Genomic DNA, 25,664 nt, shown 5'->3' with positions numbered 1-25,664 from the left:
AGGGGGAAGGTCCTGCAGATCCATGCCCTGCATCCCCTCAGAGAAGGAGGTGGGGTCCTGGGGACAGCTCCCTCCGTCCATCTGTCCCTCCGTCCAGAGTCCCAGGGAGTGGGTGCCCCCAGGCAGGGAGTAGTTACTGGGAGGTAGGGTAGGAAGAGGGTGGCTGGCTCCCTGCCGCTCCCAGCAGAGTCAACCCTGCCATGGCTGCTGCTGGGCCCCCACTAGACCCCGGGCGGGGCTGTGGACCCAGAAGCCCCAGCACGTGGCTGGGGACAGGTGGGAGGCAGTGTTGGGAGCACAGGCCATCAGGAATTGCTTTTTTAAAAGTATAAAGTGTTTTGGAAAAAAAAAAAGGAAAAACATCTATATAAAAATTTCTTCACATATAAAATCCTGAAGAAGGTACAAGGTAAGACCCAGTGCTAGGGGCGTGCTCAGATATGCAGAGTGAGTATGTGTGTGTGTGTGTGTGTGTGTGCAGACGTGTGAGTGAGCGAGCTTTCAGATGATTTGGGCCTTTCAGTCTGAGGGACCCGGACATCATGGAAGGGAAACAAGCCGTCCCTGCTGCTCTCTGTCGAAACCCCTGACTCACAGAATTTGTGCACATAATAAATGGTTGTAAGTCATTAAGTTGTGGGGGTAAGTAGTTCTACAGCTGTAGTAACTGGAAAGTCATCTCGGGATTTGGGGTGTTCTGAGTGAAATGGGAAAGCACTGCATAAGAATGGCAAGCAATTGGCTCGTGGCTGCTGTGTTGAGACCAGACTGTAGGAGGAGGTGAGGTGATGGGGACTGAGACCAGGGCGTCAGCAGAGGCGGTGATATGAGGCAGATTTTAGGTATACTTTAAACCATAGAAACAACAGGAGCTCCTGACGGATTGCATTTGCGTGTGTGAAAAAGAGTCACGTCAAGAATGACTACAAGGTTTTTGCCCTGAGCCACCGAAATAAAAACAGAGTCGCCGTCAGCTGAGAAGGGAAGATGGTGGTGAAACCTGTTTGGGGAGACAAGCCGGACTTTAATTTTGGATTGAAATTTGCTAAGAAAGTAGAACTCTAATGTCCCCCCCACCGCCGCCGCCAAAAAAAAAAAAGATAAATACGTGAAGTGATGGATGTGTTAATTAACCTGATGAGGGGAAACTCTTTCACCATGTATATCAAACATCACGATCACATTGTACCCTTTATCTCACAATGCTATTTGTCAATTATACCTCAATAAAGCTGGAGAAAATAAAAGCAATCGAAAAACTTTTAAAAAGAGTCCAATTTTGGATACGATAAATTTAGGTTTATTAGACATCCAGCAGGACTGGCAAGTATAGAGTTGGATATATGAGTCTAGAGAAGCTCTGGACTGCAGACGGACACTCAGAAGACCCCGGCGACTGAAGCAAGGAGACGAGGTGTCATCACGTAGGGAGTGAGAGTAACTTAAGAAGCCCTTGGTGATCCCACATAACTATGATTATATTGTGATAGCACCTTTCATGCAAGGGACGAAAAATTCATAGCACCTCCCTTGAGGACAAGACAGCCATATTCTCGTGTTTAAAATAAACCAGAGGTACACCCTATGAATGATTTTGTTAAGAAATCGGACACCAAGTACTTGAGTCATTGAAGCACTTGACGCTCCAGTTAGTAACCTGCTAGACCCACAGGAACATCTTGTCCACTGGCCCGGAGGCTGCCACATGCAGAGGATTCTGTGTTGATTGCCTTCGCTGGATCCTGACTCACCTCCCAGGCCAGTCTTTGCTCACATATTCCTGGGTTGACTCATAACCTTCCAGAGAGACCCAGACCATAGACGGGGAGTTTAGGTTTTTAACTTCCTAAGAGCTATGCAACTTCCTAAGAGAAACGTCCACAGAGGAGACACTGACTGAGAACAGAGCTCATCCTTTCTTCCCTTATCACCAGCCCTCCTCTTCCCTCCTTTCTCCAGCATCTTAGAGCAGGGACCCAGGGAATGGCAGTGGTGGTGAGGCAAGATTCCAAGAACCAAGGATGGTACCGAGGGAAGCTGAGTACTAAAGGGAAAAGGAGACCAGGGGTCACCGGGCATCTTGATGTGGAAAAGGCAGGAACACTTCCCCTCCTCCCCACATGCTAAGAGAATCTGATATCCGGAATCGGGCCAAAATATCAGAATGGGCTTCATATAGTTTTATGAATCCAATTAAACAAGAACTGATTGATCATTAAACACAGCAAAAGTCGGGCTTCCCTGGTGGCGCAGTGGTTGGGAGTCCACCTGCCGATGCAGGGGGCACGGGTTCGTGCCCCGGTCCGGGAGGATCCCACGTGGCGCGGAGCGGCTGGGCCCGTGAGCCATGGCCGCTGGGCCTGCGCGTCCGGAGCCTGTGCTCTGCAGCGGGGGAGGCCGCAACAGTGAGAGGCCCGCGTACAGCAAAAAAAAAAAACAACACAGCAAAACTGCGAAAACATTTATGGGAGTGCATGGCACAGACACAAATAACGTTACAGGAATGGAATCTGGTTCCTACTTCATGCGAGACACTACGCTAGGCACTATTTAAGTATAATAGAGATACGGCCTCAAGGAGCCCAGAGAGCGCTGTAGGGCCAGATGCTAACATTGATTTCTCCTGGGAGTGCACAGCAACATTTTCCATAAGTCTTCATCATAAGTGATGATCCAAAAATATCCCTATGAGTCTAATGAAAAAAAAAATTACCAAGCTGCCCAGCAATATCCTTTTCAGGATAAACTAGGAAGGTAGGAGAATGTAAGTAGAAGCAGGTCTAACTAGGTTTCATTGCATTAGATCCTTTGTTTGCATAATAAACGGACAGCAGTATTTGTCATGATAATAGTACAGGGAATGAGTGACACCCAGGCAGCCTTGCCTTCAGATTGAATGAAGCAGTGGTTCCAAAGAACTTCGGCCCCGCCACCCTCTATTAATAAGGCAGCATCATGAGATCGGTACAATATGATCTCAAATTTGAAAATGGAAGCCGAAGGGACCTCATCAGTTTAGCATCAATCACAAATTTTGTCTAACGTTAGCCATTTTATTGACGTTTTTCTAAGATAACCTAAGTACCAAGTGAGGTCTGACCTCGTTTTATGAAAATAAGTCAGCAGATTTCAAAGGTAGATTTAGACAAGATGAACACCCATTAGTGAAATCTTCCAGAAGGAAGATGTGAAAGACAAAGGAGAAATTTTAGAATTCTGAGAAACGTTTGAACATCTGAAGTATTATTTTTCCGCTTGAGTTAACGGAAGGACTTCTGTCTACCTGGGTAATTAAACCACACAAGGAGATGAAGTAGTAAAGCAGCACTAACGAAGAGCCAGGTAGGCCAACAACATGGAAAAAATGGACTTGCAGTTGGATTGTCTTGGTAGGTGGGATGGAACAAAATTGTGTGCCCTTGAAGTCTGGCAGAATCTGTTACAGGAGGTGCTACACAACTCAAATCTTACATTGAAGATGGAAATACCAGCCTGAACCCTTGCTGCTACCAAAGTGATCTTGACTGTCACACTGGAAACCCAATATGCAGAAATACTTGATATCAAGTTAATGGCATCAATCTAGTTAACATCTGATTGAGCACTTCCTGCGCGTCAGGTGCTGTTCGAAACATCTGTTCTAAATGCCACACGAGAGCAGTGCCTATGAAGCAGTTATTATCATCCCCATCTTGCAGTTAGAGAAACAAAGGGGCAGTGAGGATCATTATAGCTCACACAGCTAGTGAGGGACAGTCCCAGGGCCCCCACTGTTAGAGAACACAACCTCAATTTTAAATAACAGGAGCGAGGAAATGCACACTGAACAAACACACGTGAAATTTCAGCCGCCGGCAAAAGGAAGCAGGTGTTCAAAGAGGACAAATTCAGGAGAGGCCAAAGACTGCTGTAAAAAGTCAGAGTTACAAGGAGCATGGCCATGACAAAACAGCCACCAACAAATGGAAACCTAATAGCATGTAAACTGTGGGGAAGAATACCCCTAACATAGCAGCATAAAATACATTACCATTGTGTAATATATTTATATCACATATCTGCTAACATATCAGCATAAGACACATTACCACTGTGTAATATATTTGTATCATATATCACATATATACGTGCGTACATATACGTATACATGTGTGTGTGTATCTATATATGTATTGTATAGGCCAAGGTGATTTCAAAGTAGTTTGCAATGAGAAAGTAATTACTAATTTTCCCAGGCTTATATTCAGGTTGGGTCATTCCTCCCAATAATAAGATGTCAAATTCATGTGGTTTTACAAGATTTTTGTTTGCCTCTATAGAGTCGTTTACAGCATTTTTCTGTGTAGCGGTCATTTACATAGAACTCTCAAGAGAGAGATCCTGAATTAAACAGGATATAATCCTTCCTAGGCTTTAGACTTGTCACCGCATACCCGCTGGGGCTGGAACCAAATGAACACACCATCACTAGATTAGCAATGGACTCACTTCTCATCGGCAGGACATCATTCTGTGTGGTGTCGTCAGTTCTCTCTGATGTTGCTAAGAGATTTGCAGAGAGAAGAGGAACTATCAGCTATGGGTCCTACAGAGCTAATAAACACTAACAAAGAGCAGGCCTCTCTTTGGGGTTGTATCTGACTCTCATTCTTACATCTATCTAATGTTTCTGAAATGCCCACCACGTGCTAGGCTCTGCATTAGGTACTGCGGCTTCAGACATGAGCGTGATGCTGCCCTTAGCCTGGAGAAAACCAGGTTTGGTGACAGTCACACAAATAGGTAGCTAATAAAAGCAATGAGTTTGGTCCAATGCTAGAAACGTAAAGCAGCGGTCACTCTGGGAGCATCGCGGAAGGAGATGCAGCCCAGCTTGAGGGGATAAAGCACGAGTCCCCGCGGAAGTGACTGAGCAGAGATCTTAAAGGATTTTCCACGCTGGCTGAAGCCGGAAGAGGCGTGCGTAATCCAAGACAGCAGTGGCACATAAAATAAGATTTGCGTTTTAGAATATCAGGCATTTAACGCCATATCATTCTACCTTCCCAATAATTTCGGAATCATTTTTCCCTAAGCTTACACGTAGATTACTCGCTGTAGCGCATGATCCCACACCAAGGGAAGATGAGGTGGGCTACAGGAGATGGGCAGGTCCAAATGTCCCAAGGCACGGGCTCTAAGCCTCCATCACCACTGTCACGGCCACTCTCGGAAGTGGAAGTAGAGATTCACAATTCGTCCAGATTTTCTCCTCTGGGCAAGGTGAGTGGGGCTGTCCCGTTACGGTAACTTCAAAGGCAGAGAGTGGGAAAGCCTTTTCAGAAGTGGAGCATATCCTAACAGGATTCAGTTGTCCGTGAAGAAAGTAAAAGCAATTATTCTTGGCTGTGTTGATGTTTATGCTACTGCTTCCTACCGTTTTGTGCTGTGTGACGGTGTCTGGCCGAAGCTGCCCCGCGAGAAGCCCTGCCCTGTCGCCCTTGAACCCAGAGTGCATCTCAGGGACTCAGCCCGGACACTCATGTCAGTAGAAACCACGCCTGCTTAGATGGGAAGAGATCGATCGTGGGCAGGAGGAAAGGGAGCAGAGTGAGGAAGGAAGCTCCCCGAGGTTTAAAAACATTAACTAGATAGTGAGCGCTTGCTCTACGTAACAGATATAGCCCCACTTCCAATTTGACCTGCTGTGCTTATCACCAGTTAATTGGGTATCATCTGATACAGTAATTCTCACTTTCCCTGTTCAAACCTGCCTCTACATGCAATCTCCCCGTGCCCTTGAGGCACACAGCCTATAAATCAGCACCATTCAATGACAGAAAGAAAACCAAGGGCACACGGTATGGAAAGCTAGGCGGAAAAAAGCTAACACTGTCAGTTCCATGCAGCCTCCCTCCGCAGCTCCCCTCACTCACACGCCCTCACCAGCCACGCGCTCCCACTGATTTCCCAGCTTTCCCTGCTGACGGCAGGCCTTCGGTCTGCTTTCTTGCTTCCTAGCACGTAGCCTTGAAAGAGCTGTGACCTGGAGACCCGTTTACAATATTTTGTAAGTTGCTTAAAATGTCTATTTACTAGTTTTGCCTGGGAGTGTCCATTTGAGACTATACACTCACGTTCTGTGATTCTTTCTCTTCCCTTCCCTCAAAGACACGCACACCTCACACATGCCCACATGATTTACTTCTCTTCGTCCTTTTCAAAAGGCAGACAAGGAACAGAATTGGGGACTTTATTTTTAAAGTGGAACACTATTTTCTTAAACAACTAGTATTAAAAATATTTTAAGCCCAAATCCACACTTGATCTTTTATTTTTTAATTTTTATTTTATATTGGAGTATGGTTGATTTACGATGTTGTGTTAGTTTCAGGTGCACAGCAAAGCAATTTCAGTTATACTTTCTCAGATTCTTTTCCCATCTAGGTTATTACAGAATACTGAGTAGAGTTCCCTGTGCTCTATGGTAGGTCCTTGTTGATTATCTATTTTATATATAGTTGTCTGTATAGGCCAATCCCAAACTCCCAATTTATCCCTCGCCCCGACCTGGGTCTTCTAAAGCTAAGGAGAGTGAGCTCAGGTGTGATGCTTTCAGTTGTGTACGTTATTTTGAGGATTATCTCTAATTCTCATGGTAACTCCCTAAGTCCCTTTTGAGGATAAGGAGACAGGCTGAAGGAAGTTCATTCCAGGAGTAAATAAAAAATAAAGGTTCCTTCGGTTTTATTCCAGAGTCTATGTTTTTTCAAATGCGCAATACTGCTGCCCAATTGATAGGGAACATAACTTATGAATTTCACTAAAGGAAATCCATATTTCACAGAAGGAAAGAATTTACTTTTCCCTCTAAAGCAGAGGCTTTACATCCATTAAAGGCCTGAAACTGGAATCTATCTGACACAAAACCATCCTAGTCTGACGGTCTGTCTGAGCTATTGCCCTTGGAAGAGAGATCCCGGAACGTGGGTGGGGAAACTCGGATTGTGCTCCAGGGCAAGGACTGGCCCGTGTTAAGCTGGTCAGATCCCCGACAACACGGTGTATCCCAGGTTGAAGATGCCCTGCTGCACCGTCTTGGGACATAACTTGCTCCTGGCAGGTTGTGGCAGGGTGGCGCCAGGGAGGGAGAGGGGAAGATTTTAACATCAACCTCTCTGCTTACGTGAATCACACCCACGTCCCCCTCCTCCGGCACAGGGGCTCCCTGCCCGACACCCTTCCCTCTGGGGGCCGATCATCCTCAACCCAGCCCCCTGCTAGCAGGTCCCAGCCCTCACCTGCTTCTCAGCAGTCTGCCCTCTACTGAGGGCACACGGATGGGAACAGTCAAGCTCCCTGTCCCGGAGTTTCCAACGCTGCACTGAGTGAAGAGGCCCTTCCCTTTCCAGGGCCCAGAATGAGGGCTGCAGCCACCGCAGCCAGGCTTCAGTCGCAGCGGGAGGATGAAGGTGACACTCAGAGGTCAGCAGAGGAGGGACAAAGGGGAGGGAGTCCTGACAGCTCCTGAGGCCCCCTCCACCTCCAGGAGGGTGACCTGGGCCAATACAGACCCTCCTACTGTTCCTGGAATATCCTCCTCACATGTTTCTACCTTTCTGCCCACCGAGACGCTCCCTGCTTCCTACGTGTTCTCTCCCTTTCTGGACTCCTACACACATTTCCCACCTTCCTATAGCCTTCAAGCTCATTTCGGGCACGGCTGTCCTCTCTGCCGGAATCATGGACGCTATGTCCTTTGAACCCTTAGCGCCCGGCACAATCATGGGCCCAGAGAAGGTGCCCAGCGCCTCAGGCACCAGGTCCCAGGGGCCAGTGCTGTGCCAGCCTCGACGGAAGCCACAGCGAGGAAGACACATGTATGTTCTCAAGGAATCGACAGCCTGATGAGACTGAACAGATTCTCAGGATGCCGAGTAACTGAGGTCATCAAACAGTGAATTACTGGAGAGTGAACACACGAATGCAACCCAGCCTGAGAAGGAGAGAGGGGGCTGCTTGGGCTCCCTGGAGCTGAGAAGGATATGAATACAGGGCTATACTTCAGTCTCTAGTACAAACAAAGCAACGCATGTGGAAGAGGAGAGGGGGTGTGTGATAGGGATGAAATAAAGAGGGAAGATTCCCAAACTCCCATCTTTGGCACTAAGCCATTCACAAGGCCACCAGCATCACAGACCGTCGGCATCCTGCCCACCCCTGCTGCAGGTATTGATCTGCTGGGCACCCAAACAGTGCAAATCCAGATGAAATCCATTTACACGTGGACTACACAGACGTTCCCAACCTCTTACAGGCTGGGACAAAGTCCAAAAGTGAACTGGCTTTTTTTTTTTCCTAGATATGGGCCAGACAGGGGCCAGCACTACACCTGAGGTGGAAAACTTGGAATCTGGTTCCACATGAGGCTCCGAGCACGGAGTGTGCCCATCCAATCAGTGCGTGTCACTCACCCCCAGGCATGAGCACGGGTAACTCAGCCCCAGGGTCCAGCTCCCAGCCTCCCAGCCTCTCCCCGTGAGGGCAGGTGGACTCAGGAATATCAGTAAGACACCCCAAGAAGACCAGGTACCTGTGACTTTAAACTCTAAGATGCAGTGAAATGTAATGATTATTCTGATAAATCTTCTACATGTGCTTTGGAAAGACCCTACCTACAGTTTTTTTATTGCCTTATTTTCTCAAGCCCTTTGCAGAAGAAGTGGGTTTTCAGTTGGCTCTGAGATTCCACCCCCAACACGCGTGCACAGGGTGCCCACGTCCAGGACCGCGCATCACCCCCACATGGCCGCACAATGGGGCCACACGTGGCTGGGCACCTCTTGCCTACAGGCCAAGTTTTGTCAGAGGCCAAACGCCAAACCCACGTGCCCGTCCTCTCCTTCCACACTCAGACGATGCATAGGCGACAAAACAAATAGGTTTTAAAAATTAACAGAGAAAAAATATGAATCTTTGCATACCTGCTTCATCAGGACAAACGCATGCCAGGTGAGAAAGGACAAGGCAATATAAAATCTTACAGGAAAACAGCCTGTATGGAGCCTCTTGCTTCTGCCTGAAGCAACTCATCCTCCCAAACTCTTGAATCCAAGATTGTGTCACGACGCATGCAAGAGCGTCACCCGCATGTTCCCACAACATGCCTAGCGTCTGGAGGAGGCCGCCTCTCCTTCCAGGAGGGAGGTCAGGGCAGTGCAGGCGAGCCTCACCACAGAGGAGTGGCCAGAGCTAGGACACGCAAGCTGGACTGTCCACACGCTTGTATGCGAGGAGCTCATGGGGGCAGATGACAGAGGTGGGCAAAGACGGGGGTGCTGGGGGCTGTGGCCAACTCTCCCTCCCCTCTGCTTTCCAGCACGGGATTCAAGGGATCCGAGAATTCCAACTCCCACCTGGTCTCCTAGCCATCAGAGTTATTATATTTGTCAAGTGTATTAGTCATATTTTTTATTTTCTGCATTTTAAGATGCTTTGACACCTGAGCCTTGCTGACCCTGGAGGGACTGCCCCTCCCAGGGCTGGCCAGTTCCTAGAGAGAGAAAACAACTCACCTGAGAGCGAGCCTCTTATATGCAAACCAGACATGCCCAACTATCTCTTCTGTCACTCTCCAGGCCACTCTCCCCCTGCCCTAATCACCCAGGGCCAGGTACCAGACAGCTAGGAACAGCCCCTATGCCCCAGAGCCCTGAAATGATTCAAACCAGCCAGTCTGACTGACCCTGCCCATCCCTTCTCAGGGAGACCACAGTAAAGGCTATTGTCCACATTTCCCCCTCCCTCTACCTCCCAACAGACCCTGGTGCTTCCCCCTGTGGCCCTCCCGTGGCGTGGTGTGCCCCCTTCTCTTGGGAGCTGTGAGTACCAAACTGTCTTCTCAACAGCAGTGGCCTCCTGATCTGCTGGCCTCACCATACCTGAATAATCACACAACCTACCTTTCAAACCTCAAGTTAAGACCACAGAACACGCTGTATTTAGCCATTCACTAGACTGACTCACAACTTTAAATATCTAGATCTACAGTATCTGCGCCCCGTGCTGTGTCTCTGCCCCAGCCCCGCGTGTATTAGTGATAAGCCTGCTCTCACCAACATTTGCAGTTAATTCTATAACGGACAAGGGGAAAGAAAGAGACAGGCTTTATCAGCTACAAACACGACATTGTGAAAGAGCTGGATTTCAGCCTCATCAAGACAGCCGACAGGGAATGTAATCCTTGATCTCCCAGAGCCTGGGCAAGAATGTGTGTTATGAGACGCCCAGCCGGCACCTTCCTGGGGGCAGCATCTGGCACAGAGACAGTGTAGGGGGCTCAGCACAGGGGTAGTGAGTTGGGGGCTGGGAATGCCCACCCTGGCTGTGCCTCTGTGGCCCCAACATGGTGCCCTGAACCAAGGTTTGGCACATCTGGCTACTGCATTTTCCACTTCCACGCAGTAGAGCTGGAAGACAGAGGAGGCTGAAGGCAGAACTCAGATGGAGACCACGAGTTCTCCCTCCTCCAGGCCACTGCACTGGGCCCCAACTCCCCCTCTTCACACGGGCCCTTCTCACTGGAGAGAGAGCCCACAAAAAGCGGCTTAACACGCTGCGTTGGCTTCTCTTTGCCCTTGCAACAAAACACAAACCCTCCCCAGCGCCTGCAAACCCTCCGGATAGCGCTCTATCCGCATCTTGTCCACTCATCCCCTCCACCCACGTCTGGCCTCACCAACACACCGGGCTCTTTCCTCGTCCTCGCCTGGCATGCTCCTCCCCTGCACTCCCTGCAGGGGCGGTTTTCTTTTCCTTTAAGCCTCAGCCTAAATGTCACTGCCTTAGAGGGCGCTCCCCCTACAGCCATTGGCTATCTGCCACCCGGTTATTTTCCTTCTGATCCCAGACTGTTGCCTCTGTAGGCCTTAGAGCTTCTCTCTTGTAATTATTTTATTTATGGGTTCATTCACATGTTGTTTTCCATTTTCAATTTTCTGTCCCTCCCATTAGAGTTCAAGTTCAGGAGGACAGCACCCCACAGTGGGTTCCCGCTATGTGTTTGGTTTTGGCTTTTGGTTTTTTTGGCTGTGTTGGGTCTTGCTTGTTGCGCACGGGCTTTTCTCTAGTTGCTGCATGAAGGGGCTACTCTTCGTCACAGTGCGCGGGCTTCTCGTTGTCATGGCTTCTCTTGTTGCAGAGAACGGGCTCTAGGCAGCCAGGCTTCAGTAGTTGTGGCACGCGGGCTCAGTAGTTGCGGCACGCGGGCTCTAGAGCGCAGGCTCAGCAGCTGTGGCACATGGGCTTACTTGCTCCGTGGCATGTGGGATCTTCCCAGACGAGGGCTCGAACCCGTGTCCCCTGCACTGGCAGGCAGATTCTTAACCAGTGCGCCACCAGGGAAGTCCGCTGTGTGTTTGTTAGTTAGATTAAGTATTCACTCTATTGCAAAGTGTGTCTGATTTCATGTTCCTGGCCTTGCTGCTGAGTCCCACTCTTGATCTGTAAAGCCGAGAAGGGCACGTGGGGAAGCATCCTGGTTATGAGCACAGGCGCTGGGCGTTCGGCATCCCTGGGGAAAGCTGGAAAGCCGGCTGTGTGCCGGGCGTTAGGAGACACTGGTGCCTTACACACTGGACTTGAGTGTCAACACGCAGCACCGCCCGGCTGCAAGGAATCTCTAACTCGCACCCCAGGTGTGCAGAGCGGCCGCAGGTAGAAATCTCTGTGAAATCGGAAGGTTTGGTACCAACTCCTAACCCGAGAGCAGGGATTCAGGACTGTGGGTGAAGAAGGGCCCCCCAACCACCAACCTGTTCACAAGGATGCCTAAGACAGCAGCGTTTGTAAACCGGGGCCACAGGCCCCCTGCTAATGCTCTCATCCCCATCCGCTCCCACCCGCTGTCTGCGGCGGGCACAGTGGAAACGGGAGCGCGTTGACTGGGAAGCAGAAGACAGATGGTCAAAACTCCTTCCAGGACTCAGGGTGCAAGCCCGCCGCGGCCCCTTGTCACAGCTGAGAACGTAATGCAGCAAATGTTGAGGCTGACTCTGATTTTCAGTCTTTGTATTTGGGGCAAAGCTAAGTGTGAAAACTGAAGGTACTAAAACAAAGTGCAACGACACCTCTAACAGCTTCTGAGGGCCTCCCTCCCACGCACACCCTGAAGAGCACAAGATGCATGAGAATTTAAAAATAGCCTAACATGGGTTTCAAGTAGAGTAAACGAAATGAGTCCCATTTTCTATGCCTTTCATTTTAAATTATGCGCCGTCTAGAAGCAAACGATGCGAGTGAGGTGGATGGGACATTCAAAATCTAATTTTCAAAAACTGGGTCCTAAGGCAGAACGGTGAAAATGCATTTACACCTATAATTGCGCCTGCAAGTCAATCCCGGCTGAGCGAGCGGCCCTTTGGCTGGCGAGGGCGCCTGGCCTGGGCTCACCCAGCCTCAAGAAGCCAATTCACAGGCTCGCGGGTACCTACTGAGCCCCTGCTAGGTGCCAGCTGGTGTGCTAGGTGCTGAAAGGGACCCCGCTCTCCAGCCCAGTGCCTCAAGAACCTCGTGAACTAGCAAGAGGGTCGCACAGGTAAAGGGGTCTTTACAGCACATGGGGAGAGGCCGGGACAGACTAGCTGGTGAGCGAAAGGCAGGCACTTCACGTGGTGGAGACGGATGGAGACCATGGAGGTGTCACGGGGAGGGGCATAGCCAAGTAGAAATAGGAGGGATGGGCAGGGAGCAGAGCGGGTAGCAAGGAGTGAGCTGGGCAAGGAGCCAGAGGCCAAGGCTTGGAAGTAAGCAGAGAAAGGGCATAGTTGGGAAACCGGATGTTGGGGCCACTGAAGACTGAAGTGTAAGGAAGGAGGGGAGGGTGAGAAATGAAGATGGAGAAAGCACGTCAAGAAAGGCCGTTCGAGCGTCTACCAAGAAGCATCGTGGGCCCGGGCTCCTGGTCCATTACATTGCCTGCAATGTACAGAGTGGATTGTAGGTGGGTGGGATTAGATGTAAGAGGACCAATGGAATAGTGCTGCTGAGATGCAAGAGGCTTGGAACCAGAAAGTGCTTGTGGGATGGATAAAGGCGGGCTGATATCAAAGATATTAAGAAAATAGAATTGACAGGACTTAGTGTTAGGTTGAATCCATTCATTCATTCATTCACTCAGCTACCGTACACCAAGCAGGCACTCGGTGCTAGGCACTACCATCAAAGCTAGAAACACCACAGTGAAAACGGAGCGTGAAACAAGCGGGTATTTGTAAAAATGCTTAAAGCAGTGCCTGCTATTTGGGAACTATTGGGTTATTGCTTAAATAGAACGAATAAAATAGAACAGACGTGGAGCTGACGTTCCAAGTGGGGAGAGAAGCAAAGAAGTAAGTATGATACGGTAGCTGCTGCTAAGGGAAAAGGGACCACACGTGTATCAGGCGAGGGCTGCCATCGTAAATAGGGTGGTCAGGGGAGACCTCCTTGAGACGGTGACAGTACAGCAAAGACCCGGCAGAGGTGAGACTACACGAAACGTAAAACCAGAGAAAAGGACCAGCCTGATGCCAGGGCTCTGGCTTGGTCAACTGGCAATGGACAACACCAGAAAAAAAGATTTGGGAGGACAGAAAATTAAGTTCACTTTCCAACATGTAGAGCTGGATTTGTGTTTAAGATATCCAAGTGGAGTTGCCCGACAGAAGGTGGTCGTGAGGGGCAGGAATTCACGAGGCGGAGGACAGAGATCCAGCCAGGAGTGGGGCTCAGCTTCTAGAGGCTGCCCACGTTCCCCAGCTCATGACCCCCTCCTTCCAGCCTCAAAGCCAGCAGTCCCATGTCAGGTCATTTCCTGCCTCAGGTTTCTCCACCTCCCCTTCTGCCTCATCTCTCCTCTGCTTCCAGCCGAGAGAGTCCTCTGCTTTCAAAGGCGCTTGTGATTAGATTGGGCCCCTCTTTATAATCCAGGACACTCTCCTTCCTCAAGATCCTTAACCTCAATCATGTCTGCAAAGCCCTTTGTAACATCACATATTCATAGATTCTGGGGACCAGGGCGTGGACATCTTTGGGGCCATCATTCTACCTAGTATGCCAGCCACGTAGCATGACAAGAAAAGGTAGCTGGGGACAGAATCCCAAAAGGAACAAAACCTTAAAACGATGGGCAGAGAAGGAGAAACTGGGAAATATGATAAAGATGGAGTGGCCAGAGAAGCAGCAGGACCCCCGGAAGGGCAGGGTCTATGGAAACAAATGAAGGATGAAGTGTCCCTAAGTGTCACCAGGACTAGACATTGCCAAGAAGGCTGCAAAGGATCGCCTGGCACAATAAAAGGATTACTGGGGATCCACAACTGCCTTCACACACACACACACACACACACACACACACACACACTCTCTCTCTCTCTCTCTCTCAGAAACCCCTCTTTCACATGGCTTCCTACCAGGCTGCTGTGCCCCAGGCTGCTGCCCACCAAGCCCCACCCAGCACTGGCCAGCAGAGCTGTGTGGAGGGGACAGGGCTTCGATGGCGTCACACAGGCTGGGTGCCAGGACCTCACCCAATAGACATGAGCCTGGTTTTGAAATAATCAGCCTGACTTGCATTCCTACATGCTCACTCTCCCTTCTGGGGAACAAAATGAAGTCTCCACGTGAGAAGTAGGAAAGGATGGAGCCCCTGGCTACTAAATCTGCTGAGATTGACCCCCCCGATACGGAAAACACTAAATGCTGATGGAAAATCTATTCTCCAATCCCCATAGTTTCCTGGCATTTGTTTTAGGTATTTAAAATGCATTTGCTTTGACTCTAGAATGGTTAATAAGTTAATGTCCTAGATATTAAGGAAGAGGTAGGTATAAAATCATTGGCTTAAAATGATCCCAGTGAAACCATTTCTTCTGACAAGATCATAAAATGCACTTTCCCAGTGAGCCGCCATACATAACTGGCTCAACTCTGTAATAAAGCGGGGCTGCAGGTTTAACGGAAGACAGAACCTGTTCCACCACAGATTGAAGTGCAATTTTCCTCCGCGTTGCCTTGTGGTTGAGGGATTGCAGTGTCTTTTTTCTGATACTCTTTCTGTCATCGGACCCAGAGATAAGTGAGCAGTTTCTCCTTATCACGGGGCCACGTTATAAATATGTGAGTTGGATGGTGACCGCTTTGACCAAAGTGAAAAAGAAAAGATAGGAAGTCTCAGCCATGTTTTTGACTTTACAGACAATACCAGAAAGGCCCTGTTACCATTCCAGGTTCTAACAGGGACTCAGTTTTAAGGGTTATGAAAGTAGATCTGTTTTGTTTAAATATCAGGAAATAGAGTTTCTCTAGTGGTGCAGTGGTTAAGAATCTGCCTTCCAATGCAGGGGACATGGGTTCGAGCCCTGGTCCGGGAAGATCCCACATGCCATGGAGCAACAAAGCCCGCATGCTACAACTACTGAAGCCTGTGCACCTAGAGCCCATGCTCCACAACAAGAGAAGCCACCACAATGAGAAGCCCGCGCATCGCAACCAAGAGTAGCCCCTGCTCGCCGCAACTAGAGAAAGCCCGCGCGCAGCAATGAAGACCCAACGCAGCCAAAAATAAGTAAATAAAATAAATTTATTTTTTAAAATATCAGGAAATAACATGGGTGAAACTCCTATGGACTTATTCTTTTCTTTTTAAATTTATTGAAGTATAGTTGCTTTCATATATTGTGTTAGTTTCAGGTGTACAGCACAGTGATTTGGTTATACATATACATGTATCTACCTATATTCTTTTTTTTCTGATTCTTTTCTGTTATAGCTTATTACAAGGTATTGAATATAGTTCCCTGTTGGGTTTGTTCTTTTTTTAAAAAAATAAATTTATTTATTTTTGGCTGCGTTGGGTCTTCATTGCTGCACGCGGGCTTTCTCTAGTTGTGGCGAGCGGGGGCTACTCTTTGTTGCGGCGCGCGGGCTTCTCATTGAAGTGGTGTCTCTTGTTGCGGAGCACGGGCTCTAGGCACGAGGGCTTCAGCAGTTGTGGCATGTGGGCTCAGTAGTTGTGGCTCGTGGGCTCTAGAGCGCAGGCTCAGTAGTTATGGCACACGGGCTTAGTTGTGGGATCTTCCCGGACCAGGGCTCAAACCTGTGTCCTCTGCATTGGCAGGTGGTTTCTTAATCACTGTGCCACCAGGGAAGCCCTGGGTTTGTTCTTAATTACAGGTGTTCGGATCCAGGGACAGTAAGGAAAGCGGCCTCGGCCTCTGGTGTGACAGTGGCCATTTTGACGGTTGAGTATTTTGAGACAGGTTTGTCTGCCTTTTCGTAAACCCAGCCCTGCCAGTTTCACACCTATACCATTTTAATTATGTGATTCTTTCTGTCATCTACCTTCCACCAATAAAAACCTTTAAAAACTCACTTAAAACAAAGACTATAATGTTGTCACTGCTTTCCCTGGTGTGGGTGGAGGGCCTGCAGAGGGACAAGATCTACCCCATATAATTGCACGTGGCCGCCCGATGCCCAGAAATGCATCGCTGACTCCTGGACAGAGCGTATTGCTTTGTCCTCTGTGACATGCCCACCTCTATCCCTGTTTGGCTGTAGAGTGACAACAGTGCCCAAGTGTCTGTCCTGAGGGGTTGCAGAACTATGAACTGGGGCCAGGAGGGGCTGGATACTGGGCGAGCACAGGCAGGATGAAAACAGCCAGTCTGTGTGGGAGATAGCAGAGGGTGGCTGAGCTGGGTACAAGGTGCTACGGGTAAGTTCCATACATTCAACTAGGTGAGTTTTCAGTCATGCACCAAAAATATGGGAAAATCATATTTTGCATGCATTTTCCATTAAATGTTGTGCATTGTACATTTATATATACTCAAATTAGGCAGTATATATATATATATATATATATATATATATACACACACACACACACACACGCACATATATAACTTTATAACATTATTTATTTTATTTCATGGGCAGCTTAAGAGATTTTCAAGGGCAATTTTAAATGTGCTTAATTTTTTTTCCCGCGTGTCTCGCGAGATCTTAGTTCCCCGACCAGGGATTGAACCCAAGCCACGGCAGTGAAAGCACCAAGTCCTAACCACTGCACTGCCAGGGAACTCCCTAAATGTGCTTAAATGTCCCTCTACCAACTGACCTGGCTTTATAAGTCTGACCAGTTAACACCAGGATTAGACAGGGATGCAAAGTAGTTGAAAGGTGTTGTCCCGGCTTTCCTGGTAAAAGGCTTTACGCAGGTGTCTTCCCTGAAGTCAGCTCTCTCTCGTTGGGCAATACTGTGAAGGACATGTGCAATTCGGGAGATCTTCCTGACCTTCAATCTAAACTCTTCCTGCTTTGGAAAACTCAGGATCTGAAGTTGGAGAACGACTTTAATAAAATGTAGCACTTTCTCCCCACCCTTCTGTGGATTTATTTCCCTTGTATTCATAAGATCGTTGAAAAAAAGAATCTGTGTTTAAAAAAAAAAGGAAGGACCCACCCACCATTGTTCCCAAGTGGCTTGACTTCCCTAGTCTTCTGTCACTTGCATATTATACTGTGGGGATGTGCTCCAGTCCCTGGAGGCTCGGCTCACTGCTCCCCATAAAGCCCAGAGAACAGATGGGATCATCCTGCTATATTAAGATGTCCTGAACTCTCTTGACCACAATCCCGCCTTGTCCCATTTGGGCAAGAGCTCTCTCTGAATGTGGGCACACAAGGCCTGTGTCATTTATCTCTCTGGCTCAGACCCAACCAGGAGTTAATCCCTGCAGGCTGCACAAACAGGAGGAGGCTCAGAGCTAAACCCCTTCCTCGGTGCACCAAACCTCTCTCTAAATCAACCCCAGTGGAAGTTACATGTCCAGAGTAAGCTCTGTCCTCCAGTGGCGGGAGCGTGGACACCCCCTTCACTGCCTGGAAGCTTCAGATCACCTCCTCGGAAATGGAACTCAAGCTTTGATTGTGAAATTTAACCATTTCCCATCCAATGAAAATAAGAATATATATATATATATATATATATATATATATATATATATATATATTCCTAACGGAGTCGCTCTGCTGTATAGCAGAAATTAACACAACACTGTAAATCACATATACTTCAATTAAATGTTTCAGAAATTTAAAAAATAAGGAACTACACATTTTCTATCATTTCATCAAATCATTCACCTAATACACCTAAGAATAATTGATTTAACTGTTTTTTATCCAATTAAGTGGCAATATATAAAATACACATCTTTCAACTCCAAAGGACTGTATATTTAAGAAAAACTAACACAAAAAAGATTTCACCTTCTAAGTTTAATATTTCTACTGGGATTTTTGTTGCTTAAAAAAAAATCATTCCCCTTTTCTTTCATTTATCTGTACAGCATGGTGTCCATGCACACCCAGCACATATACTCTAAGAGTCCCCGTCCTTGACCGCAGGTACTGTTTCCCTGAGCATGGCTGTCAAGTGGTGGATCTACGCTGAGGCTGAAAACTACTCCCATGAAACCAAAAGAAGAAGAAGAAGTTGGGGGTGGAAGTGGTGTCCCTAGACCAGAGGCTGTGCCTACCGCGACTGGGTGGCACTTACAACCACTGCTACACAGGGTTTCTCCACCTTTGCTCCTCCTTCTTCTCCCTCTCCCACTCCCTTTGCTGTGTCTTTCCTCCGTCCTTCCTTCCAAAGACATAATGGGATAAGTCTCAGCTGTGCTGAAGGTTGTAAACATAAGTTAACATCGGCTTCCTGCCTTCTGCCTCCTCTTCGAGTCTCATTTCACAACTAGAATTTTGCGGGCTCCAAGAGGGAAAGCCTGTAGAAGGAGTGAAGAGCGGCTCTTCCATGTGCCAGGGAAGGTTCTTGGTGACCCACACGCACACGGATTTGGGGAGGGTGGGAGGCCCGGCCAAAGAGAGGACTCTGGCCAGTGAAGGAACTGCTTGATTTTCCAAACTTTTGGGTTGTAAGTATATCCCTACTGAATTTAGGACACCAAGCCTTCCCCACTGTCTTGGTCCATTCAGGCTGCAATAACAAAAAAAACATAGACTGGGTAGCTTACAAACAACAAAAATATATTTCTCATGGTCTGGAGGCTGGGAAGTCCAAGATCAAGATAATGCCAGGTTTGGTGTCGGATTATTGTGATGCTTTTCTGGTCATTTCACTGTGTCCTCACATGTTAGGAGGGGCAAGCGACTTCTCTGGGGTCTCTTTTATGAGGGCACTAATCCCGTTCTTGAGGGATTCCCCCTCATGACTTAATCACATCTTGAAGACGCCCCCTCCACATACCATCACATTGGGCATTAAGATTTCACGTATGGAAACTTGCTAAAGCCTCTTAGATAGCCTCATCCACCAGAGGGCAGACAGCAGAAGCAAGAAGAACTACAATCCTGCATCCTGTGGAACAAAAACCACATTCACAGAAAGACAGACAAGATGAAAAGGCAGAGGACTATGTACCAGATGAAGGAACAAGATAAAATCCCAGAAAAAAAACTAAATGAAGTGGAGATAGGCAAGCTTTCAGAAAAAGAATTCAGAATGATGATAGTGAAGATGATCCAGGACCTTGGAAAAAGAATGGAGGCAAAGATCAAGAAGATGCAAGAAATGTTTAACAAAGACCTAGAAGAATTAAAGAACAAACAAACAGAGATGAACAATACAATAACTGAAATGAAAACTACACTAGAAAGAATCAATAGCAGAATAACTGAGGCAGAAGGACGGATAAGTGACCTGGAAGACAGAATGATGGAATTCACTGCTGTGGAACAGAATAAAGCAAAAAGGATGAAAAGAAATTAAGACAGCCTGAGAGACCTCTGGGACAACATTAAACGTAACAATATTCGCATTATAGGGGTCCCAGAAAGAGAACAGAGAGAAAAAGGACCCAAGAAAATATTTGAAGACATTATAGTTGAAAACTTCCCTAACATGGGAAAGGAAATAGCCACCCAAGTCCAGGAAGCGCAGAGTCCCATACAGGATAAACCCAAGGAGAAACACGCCAAGACACATAGTAATCAAATTGGCAAAAATTAAAGACAAAGAAAAATTATTGAAAGCAGCAAGGGAAAAATGACAAATAACATACAAGGGAACTCCCATAAGGTTAACAGCTGATTTCTCAGCAGAAACTCTACAAGCCAGAAGGGAGTGGCAGGATATATTTAAAGTGATGAAAGGGAAGAACCTATGACCAAGATTACTCTACCCAGCAAGGATCTTGCTCAGGTTCGACAGAGAAATCAAAAGCTTTACAGACAAGCAAAAGCTAAGAGAATTCAACACCACCAAACCAGCTCTACAACAAATGCTAAAGGAACTTCTCTAAGTGGGAAACACAGAGAAGAAAAGGACCTACAAAAACAAATGCAAAACAATTCAGAAAATGGTAACAGAACATACATATCAATAATTACCTTAAACGTGAATGGATTAAATGCTCCAACCAAAAGACACAGGCTCGCTGAATGGAAACAAAAACAAGACCTATATATATGCTGTCTACAAAAGACCCACTTCAGACCCAGGGACACAAACAGACTGAAAGTGAGGGGATGGGAAAAGATATTCCATGCAAATGGAAATCAAAAGAAAGCTGGGTAGCAATATTCATTTCAGATAAAATAGAATTTAAAATGAAGAATGTTACAAGAGACAAGGAAGGACACTACATGATGATGAAGGGATCAATCCAAGAAGAAGATACAACAATTATAAACATACATGCTTCCAACATAGGAGCACCTCAATACATAAGGCAACTGCTAACAGCTATAAAAGAGGAAATCAACAGTAACACAATAATAGTGGGGGACTTTAACACCTCACTTACACCAATGGACAGATCATCCAAACAGAAAATTACTAAGGAAACACAAGCTTTAAATGACACAATAGACCAGGTAGATTTAATTGATATTTATAGGACATTCCATCGAAAAACAGCAGATTACACTTTCTTCTCAAGTGCACATGGACCATTCTCCAGGACAGATCACATCTTGGGTCACAAATCATGCCTCAGGAAATTTAAGAAAATTGAAATCACATCAAGAATCTTTTCAGACCACAACGCTCTGAGATTCGAAATCAATTACAAGGAAAAAAACGTAAAAAACACAAACACATGGAAGCTAAACAATACGTTACTAAATAACAGAGAGATCACTGAAGAAATCAAAGAGGAAATCAAAAAATACCTAGAAACAAATAACAATGAAAACATGACAATCCAAAACCTATAGGATGCAGCAAAAGCAGTTCTAAGAGGGAAGTTTATAGCAATACAAGCCTACCTCAAGAAACAAGAAAAATCTCAAATAAACAGTCTAACCTTACATCTAAAGGAACTAGAGAAAGAAGAACAAACAAAACCCAAAGTTAGTAGAAAAAAAGAAATCATAAAGATCAGAGCAGAAATAAATGAAATAGAAACAAAGAAAACAATAGCAAAGACCAATAAAACTAAAAGCTGGTTCTTTGAGAAGATAAATAAAATTCATAAACCTTTAGCCACACTCATCAAGAAAAAGAGGGAGAGGACTCAAATCAATAAAATTAGAAATGAAAAAGGACAAGTTACAATAGACACCACAGAAATACAAAGCATCCTAAGAAACTACTACAAGCAGTTCTATGCCAATAAAATGGACAACCTGGAAGAAATGGACAAATTCTTAGAAAGGTATAACCTTCCAAGGCTGAACCAGGAAGAAACAGAAAATATGAACAGACCAATCACAAGTAATGAAATTGAAACTGTGATTAAAAATCTTCCAATAAACAAAAGTCCAGGACCAGATGGCTTCACAAACATTTAGAGAAGACCTAACACCCATCCTTCTCAAACTCTTCCAAAAAATTGCAGAGGAAGGAACACACCCAAACTCATTCTATGAGGCCACCATCACCCTGATACCAAAACCAGACAAAGATACTACAAAAAAATAAAATTACAGACCAATACCACTGCTGAACATAGATGAAAAAATCCTCAACAAAATACTAGCAAACAGAATCCAACAACACATTAAAAGGATCATACACCATGATCAAGTGGGATTTATCCCAGGGATGCAAGGATTCTTCGATATACGCAAAGCAATCAATGTGATACACCATATTAACAAATTGAAGAAGAAAAACCATATGATCATCTCAATAGATGCAGGAAAAGCTTCTGACAAAATTCAACACCCATTTATGACAAAAACTCTCCAGAAAGTGGGCATAGAGGGAACCTACCTCAACATAATAAAGGCCATATACAACAAACCCACAGCAAGCATCATTCTCAATGGTGAAAGACTGAAAGCATTTTCTCTAAGATCAGGAACAAGACAAGGATGTCCACTCTCACCACTATTATTCAACACAGTTTTGGAAGTCCTAGCCACGGCAGTCAGAGAAGAAAAGGAATTCAAATTGAAAAAGAAGAAGTAAAACGGTCACTGTTTGCAGATGACATGATACTATACATAGAGAATCATAAAGATTCCACCAGAAAACTACTAGAGCTCATCAATGAATTTGGTAAAGTTGCAGGATAAAAAATTAATGCACAGAATATCTTGCATTCCTATACATTAATGATGAAAAATCTGAAAGAGAAATTACAGAAACACTCCCATTTACCACTGCAACAAAAAGAATAAAATACCTAGGAATAAACCTACTTAGGGAGACAAAATGACCTGTATGCAGAAAACTATGAGACACTGCTGAAAGAAATTAAAGATGATACAAACAGATGGAGAGATATACCATGTTCTTGGATTGGAAGAATCAATATTGTGAAAATGACTCTACTACCCAAAGCAATCTACAGATTCAATGCAATCCCTATTCAAATTACCAATGGCAGTTTTTACAGAACTAGAACAAAAAATTGTAAAATTTGCATGGAGACACAAAAGACCCCAAATAGCCAAAGCAGTCTTGAGGGAAAGAAACGGAGCTGGAGGAATCAGACTCCCTGACTTCAGACTATACTACAAAGCTACAGTAATCAAGACAACACGGTACTGGCACAAAAACAGAAATATAGATCAATGGAACAGGATAGAAGGCCCAGAGATAAACCCACGCACCTATGGTCAACTAATCTATGACAAAGGAGGCAAGGATATACAATGGAGAAAAGACAGTCTCTTCAATAAGGCGTGCTGGGAAAACTGGACAGCTACATGTAAAAGAATGAAATTAGAACACTCCCTAACACCATACACAAAAATAAACTCAAAATGGATTAGAGACCTAAACGTAAGACCGGGCACTATAAAACTCTTAGAGGAAAACATAGGAAGAACACTGTTTGACATATGTCACAGCAAGATCTTTATTTATTTATTTATTTATTTTTTGCGGCACGTGGGCTTCTCACTGCTGTGGCCTCTCCCGTTGTGGAGCACAGGCTCCGGACGCGCAGGCTCAGTGGCCATGGCTCACGGGCCCAGCTGCTCTGCGGCATGTGGGATCTTCCCGGACTGGGGCACGAACCCGTGTCCCCTGCATCAGCAGGTGAACTCTCAACCACTGCGCCACCAGGGAAGCCCAGCAAGATTTTTTTGATCCACCTCCTAGAATAATGGAAATAAAAACAAAAAGAAACAAATGGGACCTAATGAAACTTAAAAGCTTTTGCACAGGAAAGGAAACTACAAAGAAAACGAAAAGACAACCCTCAGAATGGGAGAAAATATTTGGAAACGAATCAACAGACAGAGGACTAATCTCCAAAATATATAAACAGCTCATGCAGCTCAATATTAAAAAAACAACCCAATCCAAAAATAGGCAAAAGACCTAAGTAGACATTTCTCCAAAGAAGACATACAGATGGCCAAGAAGCACATGAAAATCTGCTCAACATCACTAATTATTAGAGAAATGCAAACCAAAACTACAATGAGGTATCACCTCACACCAGTTAGAATGGGCATCATCAGAAAATCTACAAACAACAAATGCTGGAGAGGGTGTGTAGGAAAGTGAACCTGCTTGCACTGTTGGTGGGAATGTAAATTGATACAGCCACTATGGATAACAATATGGAGGTTCCTTAAAAAACTAAAAATAAAATTACCACATGACCCAGCAATCCCACTACTGGGCATATACCCAGAGAAAAACCATAATTCAAAAAGACACATGCACACCAATGTTTATTACAGCACTATTTACAATAGTCAGGTCATGGAAGCAACCTAAATGCCCATCGACAGATGAATGGATAAAGAAGATGTGGTACATATATACAATGGAATATTACTCAGCCATAAAAAGGAACGAAATTGGGTCATTTGTAGAGATGTGGATGAATCTAGAGACTGTCATACAGAGTGAAGTAAGTCAGAAAGAGAAAAACAAATATCGTATATTAACGCATATATGTGGAACCTGAAAAATGGTACAGATGAACGAGTTTGCAGGGCAGAAATGGAGACACAGATGTAGAGAACAAACGTATGGACACCAAGGGGGGAAAGCAGCGGGGGGTGGGGTGGGATGAATTGGGAGATTGGGATTGACATATATACACTAATATGTATAAAATGGATAACTAATAAGAATCTGCTGTATAAAAATAATAAATTAAATAAAATTCAAAAAAAAGATTTAACATATGAATTTGGGGGGGACACAAACATTCGGTCTACAGCACCCATAGATATGCTTAATGAAATATATTTCATTTTGAAAGAAGCCAGGTTAAAATGAGCTTGGAGTATTTTTTTCCAGAAATTCACAAATTCAGATACCATGAAATATCACAAAACTAGGGACAAGAATAAATGCTTTAAGAAGATGTAGCTGATGCTTCATAATCAAAAGGACAGACGCTTTACCCAGAATTGCTTTAGAGGTGGCAGATGGCTGGATAATTTATTTTGTGCAGGGTCATTTTTAGGCTCATTATTATAGTACTTACTTGTTTTTGCTTTCAAAGCAAGAGTCTGAAGCTCTTCTTATAATTGAGAGACTGTACAGTATAAGTTGTTAAGAGTAAGGCCTTGCACTCAGGCTAACCTGGGTTAGTTCTGACACTTATCAGCTCAGTCCACTTGGGCAAGCACGTCAGTTCCTCTGAAAATCAGGTCAATACTTGTACTTCCCTCATAAAGTGGCTGTAAGGAGTCAAGGAAATAATGGGTACTCAGTAACTGTTAACTTTTATCATCTCCCGCTATTGTCATTATCATCAATTTCACTGTCGTCATCATGAAAGTGCCCATCAGCAGGTGGCCCAGGGACATTAGATAGCCTCCATTTCACATATCATTACATTGGGTTTTTCTAACATGAGTATAAATGGGCTTAATTTGTAAAGGAGCTTCACAACTTGATTGGAGCTCTCCAGGGTTGAGAATCAGAGGCATGATATGATTTTTCACAGGTTGCAAGAAAAACAGAAAATTTTAATTATAGTATATTAATACTAGATAAATATTAAATACATCTAACATAAGATATATTATTATGAATTTTAGGATTATTTCATAGCCTCAGTCACTCATTGAACCTAGAATACTGAACAGACTTAAGAAATCGGCTCCTGAAGGGGCAGAGGGGTGAGGTAGAAAGAGGACAGCTGCAATTTGCACAACTCCAGAAGTACTGTGCACATGACCTCTAATGTGGATGGTGCCCC

At 45.6% G+C, this 25,664-nt stretch overlaps 1 protein-coding gene across 2 annotated transcripts in view; it reads right to left on the bottom strand.

Annotated features, from left to right (window-relative positions):
* Positions 1-25,664, bottom strand: part of DISC1 (DISC1 scaffold protein) — a 349,574-nt gene that overhangs the window by 77,719 nt on the left and 246,191 nt on the right. The gene's annotated exons all lie outside the window — the stretch shown is intronic.

Source organism: Delphinapterus leucas, chromosome 16 (genome assembly GCF_059928025.1).
Source record: "Delphinapterus leucas isolate spDelLeu-1000000601 "Yukka" chromosome 16, BTC_Dleu_Yukka2, whole genome shotgun sequence".
In the NCBI taxonomy this organism is placed as follows: domain Eukaryota; kingdom Metazoa; phylum Chordata; class Mammalia; order Artiodactyla; family Monodontidae; genus Delphinapterus; species Delphinapterus leucas.
The sequence above is the reverse complement of the archived record's forward strand: the minus strand, read 5'-3'. Positions and strand labels throughout refer to the sequence as shown.